General features: G+C 46.0%; 2 protein-coding genes across 7 annotated transcripts in view; one reads left to right on the forward strand and one right to left on the reverse strand.

Moving 5' to 3' along the window:
* Positions 1-8,375, reverse strand: part of LOC121591753 (RING finger protein nhl-1) — a 48,030-nt gene extending 39,655 nt beyond the window's left edge. For 2 of the 3 annotated variants that reach the window (XM_041912652.1, XM_041912647.1), the window contains exons 1-2: positions 8,275-8,375; positions 7,381-7,679 (exon numbers count right to left, since the gene is read on the reverse strand). The gene's annotated coding sequence lies outside the window, so the exon portion shown is untranslated. Of the gene's footprint in view, positions 1-7,380; positions 7,680-8,080; positions 8,143-8,274 lie in introns of those variants that run through there. The other variant, XM_041912648.1, reaches the window with a different exon arrangement.
* A 7,769-nt stretch (positions 8,376-16,144) lies between these two features.
* Positions 16,145-18,932, forward strand: part of LOC121591974 (5-hydroxytryptamine receptor-like) — a 74,607-nt gene continuing 71,819 nt past the window's right edge. For 2 of the 4 annotated variants that reach the window (XM_041913105.1, XM_041913104.1), the window contains exons 1-2: positions 16,145-16,228; positions 18,040-18,522. The gene's annotated coding sequence lies outside the window, so the exon portion shown is untranslated. The other 2 variants (XM_041913106.1, XM_041913107.1) reach the window with 2 other exon arrangements.

Raw genomic sequence — 18,932 nt, forward strand, 5'->3', positions numbered from 1 at the left:
TTGGAAACATCTCTTGCCGATGTTCATGTCACAATTCACTCACATACACATCAAGTGTCGATTGAATGATTACTATAATTACCACAGCAAATGCTACCTCAATCCTAACGATATCACCGATCCAAAAACAATCCTCCCGGGGTGAAGCTGATGCATTAAAATATCAATTCCCGCTTGATGCAACGGCGTACAAACCCGTTTAGCGGTCACCGGTACAACCCGAGTCCGTTGCGATAATTGTCCTCTACGGATGTGTCAAGAAAAAAAACAAAATCCCTGTATGCTCCTCCATGACATGCACACACACACACACACACACAGGACCTGAGCGCTGAGGTTATATGACACGACCGCATCAACAACATCATCACTAGCGATAGTTACGATAAAGCATGAAGGTCACCCGTCCATCATTCAACACCCTTCACCGTGCTGCGTGTGCGTACGTGCTTTATCCTTGCAACAGCTGCGCTGAAACGCGTTGACAGGACACGCAGCAAATTGTGTCACCGGTGGACCGTTTATGTCCCCGTTACTGTTCACGCTTTACCCCTCCCCCTCCCCCCGGCCCCACCCTTTTATGTGTTTATTTGTTTAACTTTTTCACACTCACACCGTCCCATCACGCTAACCGTCCGTCAGTTGAAATGACAGTGGAATCGCGAGCGCGCGCGCGCGCGCGTGTGTGTGTGTGTGTGTGTGTGTGTGTGTGTGTGTGTGTGTGTGTGTGTGTGTGTGTGTGTGTGTGTGTATGTGTATGTAGTAACAATGTTTCCCGCCAGTATTATGTTACCCGTGGCTTTGCTTCATCGGCATTTTCCGCACCAAAACACACACACAAACACACACGCGCGCGCACGTACGCAAAAGCTCGGTGTTGCGAAAGCGTATGTACACATTTGCGCACTGCCGCGCTTCTGGTTGGAAGTGTTTTTTGTTTACTCTTCTTCTTTTTCTTCTTCCTCTTCTACTCTACCCCTCTACTCTCCTTGAAGTTTGCACGATGGACTAGGGCGGACGGCACTGGAATTCGATTATGGCCGCTTTACTCAGCGGGCGTTGATGCAATTGCCCTTGTCTGTGTGGCTGTGCGTGCGTATGTGTACTATTCCCCATAGCTACACACGCTAGCCCCAAGGGAAAACACGGGTTCGATTGTGGTTGGGACTCTTCAACCATTCAAGGACGCGCACAGGACGATCATCGTCCAGCGTCACGAGCACCGTCCGTTCCATTGTGGCTGTCTGTTCTTTATCGCCCTGTTTTTTTGCCTTTCCTGCACATATCAGCGACTTTTTTTTTTATTCACGGCCCGGAAGCCATCGATAAAATAAATTGATGTCACATTCAAAGGCTGCCTTTTAGTCCCATACATATGTAAATGGCGCCGTGAGAGAGACAGAGAGAGATAGAGGGGAACACGCGACGATTCGGTGCTCGGTGCGAATGGTCAGGTGTCGTTAGTGTCTGTTTGTCTATCGTCGCACTAAATCCGGCTGCACACCTATTCAATCTTATGTCCCTCTTTCCATTCTTCCCTTTCTTTTCCCTCACCTTTACCCATCGACTCGGTGGTACCTGTTTTTGGTTGTTGCTCTACCAAACGTATTGATTATGTCGCTTGCGTTACAATGCCAGCTTTGTCAAATGCTTTTTTGCCGATTTACTGTGGCGCTGTTCTTTATCCAGATGAACCCCCGAAGGCAGATCTGCCCACGCCAACCATAGCCGTAAAAATGATAACAACAACAATTAAGAAGATGAATTGAATCGATTAACTGTCACTGGCAGGGTTCGTGGGGCTGGGAAGAGGGGTTGTTTTTGCACCCGGCACCTTACGCTGCAAAACAACCGAAACCGAAGCCCTGCCATTAGTACGAATCGAACTTCTCCGTTTGACAATTTGACACGGGCCCGAGCGGGACAGGAGCGTCTGTGACCTTTCGGTTAAGGTCCTGTGTATGTGTGTGTATGTGTATTTTGGTGGTTTGCTACGCATGGCCCACCATTAACCACCCGCATTCGAAGTAAATTTCGATTTTACCCTCGCACGCAAAATTCGATCCCTTCCCGTTTCGCACCATTTCGTTACCATATCGCGGATGCGAATCGATGGGTGCGGTAATCGATACACAGGAGTCCATCGCCATCCTTTTCTCCTACCCTGTCCGTTTCAGGCGCAACGAAAATGCGATCAATTTCAATTGAACGATGCGCGAAAACCGACAACACGTACCGCAATGGAAAAAACGGCGCTTGGCCACGCACAAAATCGTTGGGTGATGGGGAGAGCCGCCCGCCGCAGTTTGTGATAAATGGTGACAGTGTAGTGTGCTGGATTGGGCTGCAGGTGTAATCGGGTTTTATCGCCGTGAAAAACCACACCCGCCCGAAGGACTTATTTTTCCCGTTCGATGCGCATCGTCGAATCGCTATCAATCACCGGGCGTCTCCATCGTGCCGAAGTACCGGGAGCGCCCTGTTCTTCTGTCTCTCGATCTGTGCCTTTCCGTGCGAAAAAAAAGGGCAGAAAAAGCACGATATCAGTACAGCGGCGAACTGACTTGCGTTGGTTTGTTTCGCCGTCTGCATTTCAAACCACCCTTCTGCTTCTTCTGCGGTGACACTTGATTATATTCAGCGTAACATAACCTTGCCACCATTACCGGCCGGCGCTTGCTGCCTTGCGTGCGATGTGTATCGTGCATTGCCTACTGTTCGGGCGCAACAGGTTTTTGGCAGCAGCAGCAGCAGCAGTAGCAGGGTGTGCAAATAGTCTACACAGTAGGCGCGAGCGCCCGCGCGCACTTACCACGCCACACCATTGCCGGCGGTTGACAGGAGACGGTTTGCCCGCACGCACGCTGACAGCCACGCTTGTGTTTGCTCTTATCGAGCGAGCGACATTTACAATTTTTGCACTTCGATGCGTATCGGGAGTGGCTTTTGTATTGGGCAGACCGGTTTTTGGTGCTGATATAAATGCGCGAATCGATAGGGGGTTTGAGCTTCCTGTCGTTTGAATATTGAAATTGCCAAGTCGTCGGCAATACGGTGATGCAATGATCGAGCCTGATGGATGGGTTGTTGTAGCAGCAGGTGGTGCGAAGCCGAACAAATGCTAGAGGAAATATTTAACAAGATGATAAAGCTTGTTGAAGCGGGTCTGTCCATTTATTGGAGAAATAAATTCATAAGAAAGTGTACTTGCGGAGATAACACTTTATCGCTCAAAGGAATTTTCATATTGTTTCCCTTGAATGGTAGACAAAATAATGAATAGTTCGATATTACTAATACAACAACCGTCAATTCTTTAACTATTGGCCGAATTTGCTGTTGAAAAGGATAAGAAAAATCCACCACCACAAAGAGGCAAAACATAAAACGAAACATCTACAACATAATCTTTTAATCAAAACACTAATATCCATTTCCAGCCCTATCAAAAACCTCCCGTGCGACGTATGACACTGCTTCGCCCTACCCCTGGGACGCCCAACATCCTTCGCAAAGTGTACAACAACGCGACCGTAAAGCGTTAGGCGTGGTTCGTGGCGCTTAATCCCGTTTGCCGTGAATACCGATTTGCAGCGATAAAAGTAAGACGAGCGGGGACAGTGATTTTATTGTTCTCTCTGCGTACCCAGGCATGCCCAACTTTTGGCCACTCGTAAACAATTCCCTCCTTTGCCATCGCTCATTCACCACCAACCAATGTGATGGCCACACAAATAATAAATCGTTCCATTCGCTTGTCACCACATTCATCCGCTGACAGCCATAATGACAGGCCATTCGGACGGGAATGGTGCGCTCGATTGAAAAGACTACCGCACACGCAAGCACACAAACACTAACACACCAACACACCATACACAGGGAGACACAAATTGAATCTGCCAAATCGATTTCATTGCCATTTCGGAGTTTTGATCGACCAACGGGGGCGTGTTTTGATGGTGAAAGTTTGATCGTTCTATCATGGCTGCGATTTGGAACGGTTAATCGACCGGTTTTCTCGGTTCGGAGCGAGCGTGTTTGCGTGTTGGCGCTCTTACATCCATCGACCAATAGGTCCTGTTGCATTCGCCTTTTCCTTTTGGCCGTTGTGTCGCTTTTTCACACGCGAAAGTGGCGGCAAATTGGCTGAAAGTTTTTGCGGAGTCTTAAAGACGATACCATAACAACGGTGGGTTTACGCTGTTGAAGAGCGAAAAAATCTTTCTTAAAGCTAGTGTACGAGCAATAGAGCATTGGGCACCGTCGTATCAAGCGAACACTATCCACCCACCGCATCAACAGTAACAGCGCTCGGCAACTTTATGCCGCCAATAAAAGTGTGCGGTTCGTTGCTGCAACTTTTCTCGCTGCGTGATCCAAAATTCAAACGATACAATAGTAACAAAGCAAAGCAAACGGACACAAAGCACACACACACACTCAAAGGAAAAACGAAAGAAGAGGGCGAAACAAATTACCCAATAAAGACAGCCAATAATCATGGCAATAGGGCGAATCGGAATGCGTTTCGGGGATGATATAAAAAGGAAACCCATCTCGGGGCCCGACTGGGGCAACACAGCCCACAGCTTTCCTTACTTTTCTACACTTTGTGGTAGCGGTTGAAGCGGAGTGAAATCAAATGCACACACAGCCGGGATGGAGAGCGATAGTGAGGAAGTTGTATGGAAAAACATACACAAACATACACCCTACCCACAACGTCCCAGCTGCTGCTGCTGATGTTGCTGCTTGGCCAGTTTATTTGCTTCTTCGTCAATCAATTCCCAATGAGCGGAAGATGATTACAGGAGACGTTGCGCTGTGGCGGTGGGTAGGTAAACAAGTAGTGGAAGCGGTGCGATGCGGTAGAGTGCGGTGGTTGGCATCAAAGGCAAAGGGACCGAATGCAAACACGATGAGACATCCACTCAGTGGTTTGCATTTCATGGCCAATTAGGTGCGAGAGCACGCGTTACAAGTGAGTGTAGCGCGCCGTTATTTGCAAAGCATTACGCAAGCAACGCGAAGGAAGCGGTGCACTGAGTCGGGTGGTTTGTGTAAAAGCGCTGGTAGCAGCGTACTTGGCCAGAAAGAGCCAATTTTGTGCACAGTTTTGAAGCTGCTTTAACTGCAGCCCCGTTCATTCACAATCGGACAAGTGCGGCTCATCGTAATGACAGAGAGAGAGAGAGAGAGAGAGCGTGGAAAAGGCCACTTCGCTCGTTTGATTTATGTGTGCTGTGAAAGGGGGGTTTAACCATAATTTGCCTTCCCTACAATTCGTAGCTACAACATACAACACAAGCGCAAGGCACTGTGCAGCTATTCAAAGACGAAGGAACGGAGTAGTATCCTTGTCGTACGCAAGCGAGAGTGCAACATTACTGCCTCACTTGAAGCGTACGAGTGGCTTGCAAAAGGGAATGGCCAATTACTAACCCTCTCTCTCTCTCTCTCTCTCTCTCTCCTTCTCTCTCTCTCTCTCACTTAACTCTCGGCATTCTTTTTTCCTTTCTACATCCTTCCCTCTGGTGAAGCGAAATCATACGAATGGAATTCGCTGTTGCGCATCACTTGATTTATCTTTCAGCGCTAGAAAGTCCACCGCTGGCAGTGGACGAACGGTGCGCGATCCTCACACATACGTCGACATACACGCTGCTCATTGAGATAGTAGCGGTGGTGCTGGGGGACATTGCCTGCATGGGGTGCGTTGGTACAGGTACACGGCCTGTGAGATAAAAATAAATCTCTTTTGCTCGTCGCGAGCTCTTCCGTAATCGCCGAGTGGCCGCAGCAGCAGCAGCAGCAGCAGCAGGCGCGGTTAATCATTGCAAGCACGGTTTGGTGAGGTGTGTAAGATATCTTTTCTATAGATTCGCTTCACACGCTATTGCAAGGCAAGGAATGGGACACCAACGCATACTAAAAGCTAATAATGTAACGCTTGAAGTGATGCTACGGTGGGTTGGAATGAAAATAATAAGACAGAAATGAGTTTCAAAATGTCTGCCATTTTCAGCCATTTGTACGCCTATTAGTTGTAAAATATTTTGGTGTTTGTGAGCTTTTAATTGAATCTTCTAAGAATGATGAAATTAATCCTCAAACTCAAATGTTAGAAAGCCCCGGCAAAGCCGTGTAAATTCGGTTCGCTTTGCGGCCTCTACGCTTGTCGTTCCCAACGTGTCTTTCCCACGCACTATGACATCAATAGTAGCGGCTGCGAGCAATGGCGTTGAAAAATGAATCAGACACTTCTGCTAAAAATAAAGCATTCAAGTGAAACGCAATGTAATCACAACACGAGTGAACTAACCAAAAAAAAAAAGACAAACAACCAACAACAACACGATTCTCACGGGTAGGATGATACCAATATTCAAAGATTATGCTGTACACAGCAAAAACGGGGGTATACTTTAAACACGCTTATCAACCTAGAAAATGATTTATGGATTTTGTAATAATGTTTCGAGAAGGTTACATCATGTGTGGGTGTCGTGTGGGTAAGCCCCATGGTCGTAGCCGACATTCCATGGTCATGTTTTATAACTTGTATTTAGCTCTTTCGTAGCAACGTTTCGCTCGATTGGTTCAAAACATTTAAGTGCCAAAAAATAGTCCACGAACAAGTGTTGCCAATTAATGGCTCAGCAGCATCTTGATCTTCCCTTATGTTTCACACAAAATAAAATCGATTTAATTGTGGAACATAAAAACATCGAAGCAGCAATCGGTAACGGATGACCATCAGATAAATACTTTCTACAAACCGCCTCCATACCTCTTTTTAGATAATTTTATCTAGTCAAACATCCTTCTTCCTACACTGCGCCCGAGGACATGAAATTAGATTCAACCATTGCGACCCACTTAACCGCGTCCACCCACCGCCGGCAAAATGGACCCGCTGGGGTTGGACGGCAAAATGGACCGAAAAAGCAAACAAACGCGGGAAGACAAAACCGGATTTTTTACATTTTCGTCCATCGCCCACAAAACTTGTGTCAAACCCGTCCGGCGGTCCCACCCCAACCGAGGTTTAACAACGCACGGAACAAATCGGCTAGCGACAGCTAGCGATTAGTCGAGTGTCAACTCGCGGTTCGCGGAAAGGAGGCGCCCAGTACGCCACGGTTAAAACATTCCTCCGACGTTTTATGGCGGCAGTTGTTTATCGTACCGCCAGGGGAGTTGGCTCTCGTTTGTTCGATGATGAAAAAGTAGCACATTTCGTTTGTAATAGACGATTCAGTTTATGTTTGTTATCTTGTTTTATTTGTTTTAATTTGGTTAGTAATGGAAAGGCTTCACACATTTAGATAGCTAAAAAAAGGCAAAGAACGATAAATACTGTACCAATGTACTCACTTCTGCAAATTGTACGACAAAACCAACAGGAAAGCTGTACGAAACCGGCGGATAAAGCAGCTCCGTGAGTGACGCCCTTGGTAAGCGCGCACACCCACGGGCAAGACGAAGCGAACGAAACGACCTCCCCCCTTCCTTGCCTGTTGCGGTCGGTTGCGCGTATCACTGGTGTTATTATTCACACACTTTTCCTTGTATCTTTCCACTTACACTTTAAACGATTTTTCTCCTTTTCAAAACGCCCGTTTTTACACTTTACACAATCACCTTCACGCCGTTGCACTCATCCACAAGCGCACCTTCGGGAACGGGAACGAGACGGAAAGAAAGAATATAAAAAGGAAGCAAATAAAGATGCATTTTGCACGCGCATCCACCGCATTACAGCATCCTTTTCCGCGTAGCTGTACGTATGTGTGTGTGCGTGCGTGTCAGTGTGTGTGTGTGTGTGTGTGTGTGTATGTATGTCTGCAGCTGTCACTGGCACGCAGCAATGAAGCACCATCGTTTTATTCGTCTCCCTCGGTAGGATCTTTTCACTCTTTGCCTTTTCAATTTAGGTGTGCAGCTCGGTGGCGGTCACTTGAAAAACAATTTGCAGATCCTTTTAAACTGTGGCGTTGGGGCCACTTCACTGTGCCTTTGGTGCATGCGTTTTGGTGCAGTTTCTTTTTTCAAACTCCTCCACAAATGTATGCACCGTGTATGAGGCTGAGAGCGATGCTAATGTTGCACGGACACAAACGAACTTATAAACACCCTTCCGCACACTTATCCAGAAGCTAGCGGATTAGGATTAGTGAGAAAATTAGAAAGCTAAACGTTTTTTTTTTTCAATATAAAAGATCACAAAAAGAAAAGGAAAACGAAGCAAAGCAACAGAACCACACGTACAGATCGCGAAGGAACGGGCCCGAAGGCCTGCCGTCGTTCGACTGACGGGCCCCACACTTAGCTGTCCGGGCGCGGGCAAAACGTACGGGCGTTTTTGCGCAAGTGGCATGCGCAACCAGCGCAATCAACCATGCGTGTTTGTGTGTGTGTGTGTATGTGGGGGGTTTGTTGACCATGGCTGCGGTAACTGGCCCTTTTGGTAGCCGAAAACACACATCGCTGCTTAAGAATCCAATCGCAAATAAATATCTTTCTATCTGTCCGTTTGTCGACCACACGGACTCACTGTCTACGCTAAAGAGACAGAAAAAGATAGCGAGAGAGATAGAGAGAGAGAGAGAGAGAGAGAGAGAGAGAGGGAGAGAGAGTGCGCGAAAAGATTCAGTACACTTAAAGGGAAACACGAAATGGGTAGAATAAAAAGAAAAAATGCCTCCCAGAGTGAGGGTAAGAGCAGCAGCAAAGCGCAAACGAAGCAAAACTAAAGCAATATCCATCGCACGACACGGCAGCACGATCGTGGTCGCCTAATTTCGGCGTGGCGAACTCGCAACGTGGCCGTACGCACATTTTTTCGCCGTTCTATTGAACATTGAACCGAGCGTGCGAACAGAGCTGAGGCAGAGGTGAGACAGCAGCAGCACATGCTTAGAATGAAATTTGCTTTCAGTGAACCTGCCGCACTCTGTGTGTGTGTGAGTGTGTGTGCGTTGGCGAGTGGTCGCACCCGTTGGGAGATGGGGTTTATTTTTGGGCATCATTGAGAACGGTTTAGTGTGATTAACTTTTTTTGCTGCATCTACTTACAGGCATTAGAATTTAAAGAAGAAATGAATTCCACAGTAAAGCCAGTCAAAAGTACTTGCCTTTTTATCAATGCGATTAAAAAAAACCCCAATGATCTACCTGAAAGGCACACGTCAATCATTTTAATACGCATTTTGTTAGTTTCGGGTACCACTTTTCGGGGGAAAAAACGGGATTAACGAGCAGACAAGGACACACCGGCAAAGGAACGAAAGGCGCACGAGAAAAACGTGCTCATTTTGGCGTTCGAGGCTAGATTCATTGTCATCAGCATCAGCAGCAGCATCCTACCTCATCATCGGCGCAATGGCATTGAATATATATATACGTAAAGTCACAGCGGGTATTACTCACACGAATGTCACAAAATCTCAACCCGTCCCGACATCCCTCTCAAACCTCAAGCCTGCTTTCAAACGCCAAAAAGGCGCGCGTTCGAAGGCCTCTCAACAACAAAAAAAAAGGCCTCAATTTGTGGGGAGCGCTACCGAGGGAACCACCTTTCCTTTTCTTCTCCCTATCCACGCTGTCTTTTTTTTTTTTTCTTTCGGCATGAAACCCATTGACACGGTTCAGGTCCCGTCAGACGGGCGACACGACAGTATGTGTGTAACATCATCTCGCTCTTCTCGGTTTCGCGCTTAAGCACCTTCTTTTGCCGGTCGGTCGGTGGGACGAGCCGGCGTTCGGGGCTGGCACAGAGTGATGTAATGTTGCCGCGGTTGTTTGACGACTGCCCGGCGACGCGATGGATGGGCGGGATGACAAACGAGGTTCCGAGGTGAAAGAACCGCCACCGTCGTCTTAGGGAGTTTTTGGGAAGCGTGTGGCAAGCGCAAAGCAAGAATGTTTAATTTTATTATGGATCTTTTAATCGAACAAAAGAAGCTGCCGTTTTTTGTTTGGTGGAATTAATTTACAAAAATAATAAAAAATTACATTTTGTTAACGACGGAAAATTTTTATGGTAAAGGAAGCAAATTTGACAATAAGGGTTTGTTGCTTGAATTTTCATTGGTTTTGACGGCATGTTATTCATTAATAATTATAATTGCTTTTAGTTTAGTGGATAACTTTCTAGAATTAATTGAGCAAAGAGGTTTATGAAAAATAGTTTATTTTCACACTTTCACTATCATAAGGAATTTGCTAATAGGATTTATTATTATTTGTGATTCTTCTTCTTCTTCTTGAGCACAACAACCGCTGTCGGTCAAGGCCTGCCTGTACCCACTAGTGAAGTGAGCTTGGCTTTCAGTGACTTTTTATTACCATAGCAGGATGGTCAGTCCTACGTATGGGGGTACGGTCTATTCGGGACATGAACCCATGACGGGCATGTTGTTAAGTCGTACGAGTTAACGACTGTACCACCAGACCGGCTTTATTTGTGATTATGTTTAGATTATTCGTTTTGTTGTACGTGATATTCGATAATTGGTCTTAGACGTATAATGCAATCGTTTGCACAACTGTTTGTACCGTTATGGTACAAAATTACGGACATTTGGCATGTTTTATTGAATATCTTCATACCTAGGCTTGGTCATAACGAACTGGTATATTTTATTTAAATTATTGTATTGATGTACTAGAATAAATAAAAAATGTGTTTGACCCCTAGTATGCCCTGAGGTCGCAATAAATACATAGTTTCTGTCAGTCAGTTCACCACCAGAGGCATTCTTAGCAGTTTTGCTTCAAACCCACGCCAGAATTATTACCTAGATAATTCCTTTTAAACGCGTCTACGTGCATTGAAATACATCGGAGTCCATTGTGGAAGTAATTATCAATGCGAAACCAATAGGTTTTTTATCATATTGCTTTCTGAATTTCATAAATTCACGTATTTAATTCTGTCTGGAATTTGATGCAAGATTTTTTATCTTGTTTGAAATTCGGGACAGCCGAAGTAGATTGCGATTTATTGTAATAACATACATATGTTTTTACGTAGCGATAGTAAGCAGAAAACAACGATTTAGGGAGATGTGTGTGACAAGTGCATTGATGCAATAACGGGAAAGACCGTCAATTCGCGCAGCAGTTATTCGGTTCTATCTACGAGTACGAGAGAAAAACAACATCCAAACCCCGTTTGTTTTTAAGACCGTTGTTCTGCCGATCTAGGAGGACTCTGACATCCAGAATCAAGTGTCCAGACCTTGAAACAAGTAAAATAATGTAAAGGTTTAGTGTGTGTGTGTGTGTGTGTGTGTGTATACATTTGAAGGACAATGAACCAAAATATCGTTCCAATTTTATGATATATCTCAAAGGTAGAAGGTTTGCTTTAGTTAAGTGAGTAATACAGATGTTTGGCCGATTGCAATTGAATTAGTTTGAAAATATTAAATGCCAAAAACGTCTTAAGTGTCCGTAATTCAAACCAGTACGGTACATTGCGTGATTTTATGTTTTTTAATATTCGTTCTAAATTTATGATTAAATTTAAGACAATTTCAAAAAAGTCAAATCAAACAAACTACAAAAAAAATTCAGACTAATTGCCTTTCAATCTAATTTTTCCTTCTACCACTAACCATCAATTTAGCTGGAGATGATTTTTAATCTAAAATAGCTATTACGCGATCATATTCCACCCTCAGTTCAGCAACAGCTAAACCAACAAAAGCAGACGCAATAAAAAAAAACCTTTCATTAACCAAATTCTTCACACCTTCCTATCTACTCGCAAGCCTGATTGAACGTGACACTAGAAAAGATTGCATCCAGAAGCAGCTGAGCCGCTGGCTAAAAATAACATTTCAATCAGATTCCGCTGCTTTTTACCTCGACACCGCTAAACCAAACATTGAACTTGGCGGCGCACACACACACATACACCGGATATAGCGTGAGCGCCGATACACCTTTGCTGAGCTGCTTCCATCCATTTCCTACACGCGGTTTCTATTCACTTGCATACCTTGCCTCCCATTGGCTCTTTCTCGGGGAGAGAGGGGGGGGGGGGGAGGAAGGGGATTTGGCCACCAGCCCGTTGTTTATTAGCGAAATTTTTAAAACGAAACCCAAGCGAACACGTTGATTGCGAATGACGCCCGCGTTTAATTTTGATAAATTGATTTTAAACCCCACATCGACTGGCCGCTGGGTGGATGGGTGGGTGTTGTTATTTTCTTAGTACTACCGCTCCTTCCCGCTCGCTACCAGCCCTTGGTACCTAGCCCGACGCACTAGCGGGAAGTGCAAGAAGCGAAGGTACGATGTATAAAGTGCGACAAAGAAGCTGTCGTATTTTTTTTTATTTGCTGGGAAATATTTTTACTGACCCCAACGGGATGTTCCTCCGAGTGTGTGTGTGTGTGATAGTGTGGGTGTCGAATCTGTTGCTTTTTGGGAAATGTGATTCGAACGAAATCCGACAACCTTGAAACGGAACGGCTTACGATGGTGTGCTGCTCCTTCTGCTCGTCTGCTTACCATCGGATCGTGCTCACACCCTCTCTCTATCTCTCTCTCCCTCTTTTGCCGGGATGCAATGAAGCGAAGATATGTGTGTGTGTGTGCCTTTTTTGTTGTTGCTTCTCCTCCTATCATCTTAATCGTTCCGCCATTGAAATTGTATGCTACCGAAGCGAGCGTAAACCGAGTGGAAAGTGGAGGAAACATAACAGCAGGGATCATGTCACCTTTCCGCAACAAACATCCACATACTCACACACACACACACGAAGCCTTTCTCTTCCCTGCCGAATATCCATCGATCGGTGTATGCTGGTCATCCGTAACGAAGCATTCTGTTTCGGATGATTTGTGTGCGCATCGGGCAGCTAGGTGGAAGGTGGAAGGATACAAAGCAAGCACACAAACATCAACACACATACACACAGTGGCAAGCAAATGTTGACACACCATTAGCAGGATTGACCTAGCCAGCCTAGCGCAGGCGGGCAGAACGGTTTTCCGATCCTTTTTCCATTTTTTTTCTCTGTTTTTTCTGTTCCTCAGCAGCAAACGCGACGATTTGCTGCTACCCACGAAATTAAACGTTACTACAGATTGGCTTACGGATGGAAGCGAATTACATGGATATAAATTGTTGCAAGCAAACGACACGATTGGTGGGAGGTGAAAGTTGTGGAGAGAGAGAGAGAGAGAGAGAGAGTGGGAGAGGGAAGCAACGTTTGCTTAAAAATATTCAATCTTGTCACCGTCGCTTGGGCATGTGGTTTTTCTTTTCTTTTTTTTTGCGCTCGGAATGATGAAAATACGAAGGAAAATAGTATTTTGCTTGTTGTTGCTTTTGGATACCAACGCCGAAATGTTTTTCTACAAACAAACGAGAATTTGCAGTGGAAATTGAAATTGAATGTAGGGCAGGGGCTGATGTTTGTAGCTGGTGGGATTTGGGATTGGATTAATGTTAGTTTATTACATACAAAAAAAAGTTTGTTGCAATAATTCAAATTTATGATTTATGATGTCAAATAAATTATTGTAAATATCATACAAACTCCAGATATACCATAAATGACTTCAATACAATTACGGATTAGATATTGCTTAAAAATAACTGTCACAATCAACTGTTGCGGTGAAAACTGATTAAAATTAGGATTGAAATACACTCAAAATAGTGAGTATCTGATATCATTCTGAAATATGTTTTAATTCATCATTCATTCATGTGATTTAATGAAAAATTTAGTACTCAAGACCTCATTATGTCCTAAGTAGAAACCTAAGAGGTTTGATTATGTATCAAAGCATATAAATCGTGTTATCCTCATTTTGACAATCCAATTAATATATCATCATGTGAAGAGGATAATGTTTCGAGTAAAATGGTTGCTACATTCCAAAAGCGAAACGCCAATTGTTTGTCTAGGCGGGCGACACATCATCTGCACAAACCAAACAAAATGTTCAATCTTTCTCACGCATCTTCTCACCATTCATCTCACAGCCCAGCATCAACGCGAGCAAGCGCTCTCACCAATCATCACGCACCCCCCCCCCCCCCCATTCCTTCCCTAGAGCTGCTAATCATTGTGACGCGTGAGTCACTCATCGCACTCAGCACGGCACCCCTCGGCGAGAACGCATGCGTTCCGATCGATTCCACTCCCTCCCCTTTCCCCCACCCAGCAACAACGGCGACGGAATGACACACAAAAAAAAAAAAACAGTGGAGACGGATGGGCGCGTACTGCTTCGTTTCGCGGTCGGTGCAACACTTGGTTATAGCCACCTGATGTACCCGCGGACAGTGCTTGACCGCTCTCGGGACCACCAAACGGTCGAGTAAGAGGAGAGCAGAGCAGAGAGTAAAAGGGAACGAGGGGGGGGGGGCAAAAAAACGGTAACTCTTTACAAGACCTTGAATGAGCAATCTGTTGAGGCTACCCTTGCCACCGATGATGCTACTGCTGATAATGATGATGCTAATGATGATGATGATGAGTACGGTTTGTGTGCGTTGTTCGAGCGTATCCGTTATGGCCCACCGAGATACACGCATAGGGTTTTGGGAAATGTGAACACCCCTCCCATCATCATTGTCATCATCGGCACAGGGTCACACGATCGGGGCCACAGCTGGCATCGAGTGGGTTAATTAGTTGGATGCTGCTCCGTTGCTGATTCCGATATGGAATCACGTACCGTCGTCAGAAAAACGGCCAAGAAAACGGCTGCTCGTTGGGCGTAAGCCGCAGTACCGGTTGGTCGGTTAATTGACAAACAACCAGGAACAGTCACACGTCCTTCACATTGTGCAGCAAGGGATGTGTTTGACTGCAAAATCAATACAGCAGACGTGCTGGGTTGGGTCTGGAAGTCTGTCTTATGCACTCATTACTGGCCCACTAGCGGGGGATGAAGGGACCGGTTTCCCTCGCATTGGCAGGGCAGAAAGCTAGCCCCAATCGTTGCACAACGCACACATCCAATGCCGATGCACTGTGTGCTGAATTCCCGTGATTGTGTGTATGTGTGTTTATTCGACATTGCACAACAATCTGGAACGTCTAATGGTGAGCTATTTGCTCGAAAATGGTCCATTACCGGGGCCAAAACGAGGAATGATTAGTGGCCGTAATTAGTGTTTGATGGCAGCTTGTTGCTCAGGTTGATGGAATGCGTCTTCAAGTGCGGTTGGGCTGCGTGCTGCAAAGGGTGGCGCGTATCAAGTGGTAACCATTTGCGACCGGGTGTGCTTGGATCAAATTTATAGTGGTAAACAGGGATGATTGCGCGATAAGGTTTATTTAGAGAAATGCTTCAATGTAAGCATCAACATCATCATCAGCATAATCAGTAAATAAGTAACAGATATCTTATCCATAGTATATATCGAGAAAGTTCAATATTACATAGTGTAATAGAAAGCTTAGTTCATTAGCGGAATGCGTACTTCAAAACTTAAATTAAAAGATTGTGCAAGTTCATGTCAAAGCAAATCTCATTGCTGTAACATAAAAGTTATTAAAATCTTTTCAAATTCAAAACTGCTTTCTAGTGTTTTCATGTAAATTTAAAACTTATGATGATTAAATGATTCATCAAATCACAAAAGTATTGTTTAAAACCTTAAAAATCAAAACAGCAAATGCATCTTTAACCAGACAATCTATAATTTGTTGCACCTCAATTAAACATCCACAGGTTTTTGATGTTCTTCTTTTTTTGTTTTTGTTGTGCCATCAAATCCTCTTCCAAGACGAACTGCACCATAGAGGACCAACAACATAAACGCCACCACTCCTTGGCTCGCTGCCAAACGAGTTCATTTTCACTCTCACTTTTTCTCACGCATCTCACGTTCGGAGGCCCGGCAGGATGCTGCTGGACGTTTGTGAGTGCCATGTGCCAGCTGAGATGATGAGCGCCGCCACAGCTCACCCCAACTCACCATCCCAATCATCGCTCATCATTACCATCATCAGCGTCATCACCGTCAACGGTTATCAGGCGTTGCTTGCTTGCCTGCTTGCTCTCCCACCGTGCGAAATCTCTTGCTGAGAGCGCTTTGGAGAGCGACTAAGCTGTGGCCGAGGTTCGAACGCTTCCGGCGGGTTCGATACGCTGCTCGTGCGTCAGTTTGTCAGCTCAGCTCGGTGCGTTCGGTCGGGGTTTTTTTTCGGTCATCGGAGCGTCGCATCGAATAACGAGTGCAGTGGTGAGCTTTTTTTCCCCTTCCTCTACGCAGTGAACTTTTTTTTGCAACGATTTGCCATTTTGTCATGGACGGAAGGGCATGGTGCTGCTGACTTTGGTGTAGTTTGGTAAAATAATATATGACGAATGTTGTAGCTATGTGACTGCCTACGAAAAATGTGAAACATAAATGTGTCGATAGTGGTTGATATACCCGGTAAACAACAAGTAAAATGGCACTCTGCTGCAGCAGTGTTCGTGAAGCAAGGTTTTTGTACATTCAAACATTGGAAAAAACATCCCTAAAACCAGAGCCTGAGCGTGAGCGTCACCATAATTGTTTACGTTTCAACAGCAAGCAAATCCATCTAACACGCGTGTGGCGCCTTGAGAGGAGCAACCGGTTACAGTGCGCTCTCCTTCCTGTGAAGCGGGGATGTATCCTTTTGCACGGCACTGCTTCAAATTTCAAGCAGGCATAAACACACACCGACACACAAGCACACACTCATCTGTCATCTGACGTTTTGCGCGATTGTGCTTAGTGAGCAATTGGCAAACCATCGCTTATCAACACCGTGCCATTGCGCTTGTGAAAATCCGCCACCCAAAAACCACCGAAAAGTGATTAAGGTAATGTGGAGCGTAGGCCTCCGAGCCCAATAAACGGATCGAACAAGTGTGTGGTGTGTGACGGGTTGCCAAGCGTGGGTCCAAAAAACATAAAAAAAGGTTCGCGTTGATTCGTTTTTTTTTCGTTTGTCCGTTGCTCTCCCATCTGCTCACGTCGTTTGAAAAAGTGCAACCTCAAAAGAAGCAGTGCCAAACATCAAAGCACAGTGAAACGCGTAAGGTAGGCGTGGGGCACTAGGCACGAGACCTTTTCTTCTCGCGCACCGGTCGGTGGACGACCTCGGCGGGCCACTTTAAACTGGGCTCGCTTTTGATCATCTGTCTGGGACTGGCGGAGGGGCAAACACACAACACACGGGCAGCACTCGACTAAATAGCCGCCGGCGCGAAAAGCGTGAAAAAAGCTCTCGTGTTGGTGGTGTTGTTGTTTTTAACCCAAGCTGCCGAAGCCGCCTGTCCAGCGTTTCTGCAAATTGCTGTCTAGAGAGTTCCCTTCCCCGCCACGAGGAGTGGGGAAAGTTGTAAGGGAAAGGGCTTCAAAAGCAAACATGGTTCAAACGAAACAAAAAATAATCGAAAAGCACCGGAACTAGTGATGCGGGATCGGCAAAACAAAAAAGTGGTCGCCCTTGAAGAAGTGAACAGTAAAAGTAAAACAAACAAAAAACAGGAATAGAAAAATAAATAACACTCGACACGGTGACCAAATGTGTGTGTGTGTGTGTGTTTACACACGGACAGGAAAACATGTCACCAGTCCGTGCGCCGGCCGCTTCCTTCGAGTGATCCTTTCCCTTTCGGGTGACATTTGCCGGTGGTTGTTTTTGTTTCAGGCTGTTGCCTTTCCTTCCCCGTTTCCGGTTTGTGATTCGCGTGCGCGTTGGTGTGTGTGTGTATGTGTCGCCATCTCAGTGTCTCCAGCTTGGCCGGATCAGTTACCAACGGCTTCCCTTTAGCCAAAGATTCGCACAATGATCCCCCTATCGTTTTCCGGACACGGGGTAGCGCGTGACGTTTGTGCTGTCTTGCTTTGGTCGACCATAAAGGGGACGGTGGCAAGTTCTATGGCACTTCCGGGGTGCTGGTTAAGAAAACTGCGTGCAGATGTGTGTGTGTTTTTATATTACTTCCTTTCTCTTTTCTTCAGTGTGTAGTATCTTATCGTTATTTTCTTCAATTTCGCTTTATTCTCACACCAAGCTGCGTTAGTTTTTCTGCCACACCAGCCACACCAGTGGCAGCATAAAACACTGAAGTCAAAGTGTCGCGAGTGTTGTTGCTGTTTGTGAGTTTGTGTGTTTGTGTGTGTGTGCGCGAGAGAAAGTTTGTGACGTGCTACAGTGGTATCCGGGGGGGAGGTGTTGCTTCGGTGGGTGAAAGTAGTCAGCGGTACGGCACGCCGTGCTCGACGTGCTAACGACGATAATATACGATTGTAAGCTCCCGGTGACAGGACCGTACCACACGGTCAGCAGTTTTCTTGGGCGGGTGTTCTCCGCACGCCGGGCAACAGGCACGTACACCATCCCGGTTGCCACGGAGCGAACGGCAACGACCAGCAAACGGAACGGAAAGCGAAGAAAAACTTTCCAGGCAGCAGGCGGTGCGGTTTGTTCCGCGCTTGTCTTTCGGTTTTGCCGACCACGCTCGCTCGCCGGAGCGAACGCCGCCAGTTCGTTCAAGGTAAGCCAGTTTCATTAAGCGCCTCAATTTGGGAAAAAAGCGGTGGGAAAAAAGCAGCAAATAAAAAAAAAAAACCTTCGAGACACAACTGCCAGACCCTTCTCGTATTGCTGCTCGGGTTCGGGTGCAGTTTCAAACCACACGCTGTCATTGCAGCCCAACCCCATTCCATCGACGTACGCGCGAGGTTTCCGAAGGCGAGCAATTAAACCGCAGCGGGATGCATTTCCGCTGGCGTACGGCGTGTCGCACACGAGTGCAACTGTACGCGATTGGTGTGGCGTGAACGTGACACTTTCGATCGATCGATCCAATTCGCCCGAGACTGCCGATTGATATATGATCTGTGTCATCTGTGAGTTGCTGGGAGCGGGCCTGGTTGTTTATTCACGTCACATCCGTTCACATCT

Source organism: Anopheles merus, chromosome 2L (assembly GCF_017562075.2).
Source record: "Anopheles merus strain MAF chromosome 2L, AmerM5.1, whole genome shotgun sequence".
In the NCBI taxonomy this organism is placed as follows: Eukaryota; Metazoa; Arthropoda; class Insecta; order Diptera; family Culicidae; genus Anopheles; species Anopheles merus.